Below are 1,634 nucleotides of genomic sequence, written 5' to 3'. Positions count from 1 at the left end.
GCCTGATTTATGGAGACCTCTGGAACTCTAAACCTGGGATTCTCCGCCCTTTTCCTCAGTTTCCATGTTGTCCTGCGTAAACACACCTGATTCAGCTCATCATCCAGCTCTGCAGGAGCCTGATGATGTCATCAACAGCAGGTGTGATGGGCTGAAAACATGGGGACGGTGTTCTGTGAGTGCTGTGAGTTCATTCAAGTTTTTATGGGAATTTTTATCAAATGAAATGAAAAGGTTAGAAATTATTCATTTATAATGCTCACTTTTTCCACACTTTTTAACATTTCTGTGGACACAGAGTTCTTCAACAATGAGCCTGTTTTCAAGCCCCAACAGGACCCTCAAAACTCAACAAAACACAGAGAACTGATATTAAACATTATGACAAAGTGTCATCACAGAGGATAACAATAATAAAAAATAAATAATAATGGACAGAATAAACAAGCACACATAACCTATTAAGCTATTAAGCCAGTAAAAGAATGAAATGCAAACTTTATTGTCGACAATAACTTTAGGAGAGAAAAAATAGAGAATTTATGACTTCTGTAACTCATCTTCAGCAAACATTTCACAGACAGAACACTTGCAGGAACTCATTCAGGCGCAGTAAGCTGGTACAACATCACCCACGGAAACAATGTAATTTCAAGAGGAGCAAAATTAGATTTTTAGATTAGCACATATAAAGGTGTGTTTTCATCTGCTCCTGATTCACAGCTTCCATAAAGAAATCCTCAGAAATGTAATTTTGAGCTGGATTTTCTTCAAATATTTCCTCCATCATCAGAAAATTGATATAAGTTATATAAGTCCTTAAATACACCCAAAATACTATTTTTTATATTAGTATGTTCTTAACCCGAATGCATGTAAATCAGTTCACCTGATCAAGACTAGAGCTGGAGAATTAAAAAAAACAAAAAACTTCAATTGAATCTAGTTGAAAAGACATGACTGTATTTGTACATATTAACTCAGAAAACCTGTCAGATAAAATAAACATTTTTGTCCCATAACTATCATCTGAAACACTATATCATCCCAGCTGTGAATATTATAGTATGTTAAGACTATTCTACCACATGACACAATAAACACACAGGTCTATTCTAAACTAAAAGAGATTGTGTCACAGATTTGTTCTCCTTTGGCGCCACCTGCAGGACATCTCTTGTTGTGAGACGTCTGTACTTTCAGATGGAGGGCCTGAAACTATTTTAAGGTACTATTTTAACACTTACAAGCTATAAAGTTCTCCAACATGAACACACATTCTGTTCTCTAAACATCTCTTTAGCCTTCAGAATGTGGCAAAGAGGAACGATGTTAATGAATATATGAATATGAAAAAAAAAGGTTAAAAAATGTCACTGAATGATCCTTCTATGCATGTTCAGCATATATTGAAATAATTAAGGATCTCAATAAATATAAGCCGTGTCAGATGTGTTCTGTAAAATGTCACATGACCAGAGCTGTTCACTTCCTGTTTGCGCCAAGATGGAACCTTTCCTCAAAGAAAAGGTTAGAAAAGTATGTTAGCATAAAAATTGGACATTGGTATTTGGTTTAATAAGTCATATGCAGGGCTGCACGGTGGCGCAGTGGTTAGCGCTCTCGCCTCACAG

This window comes from Oryzias melastigma, unplaced genomic scaffold, assembly GCF_002922805.2.
Source record: "Oryzias melastigma strain HK-1 unplaced genomic scaffold, ASM292280v2 sc00565, whole genome shotgun sequence".
Lineage (NCBI taxonomy): Eukaryota > Metazoa > Chordata > Actinopteri > Beloniformes > Adrianichthyidae > Oryzias > Oryzias melastigma.
The sequence above is the reverse complement of the archived record's forward strand: the minus strand, read 5'-3'. Positions refer to the sequence as shown.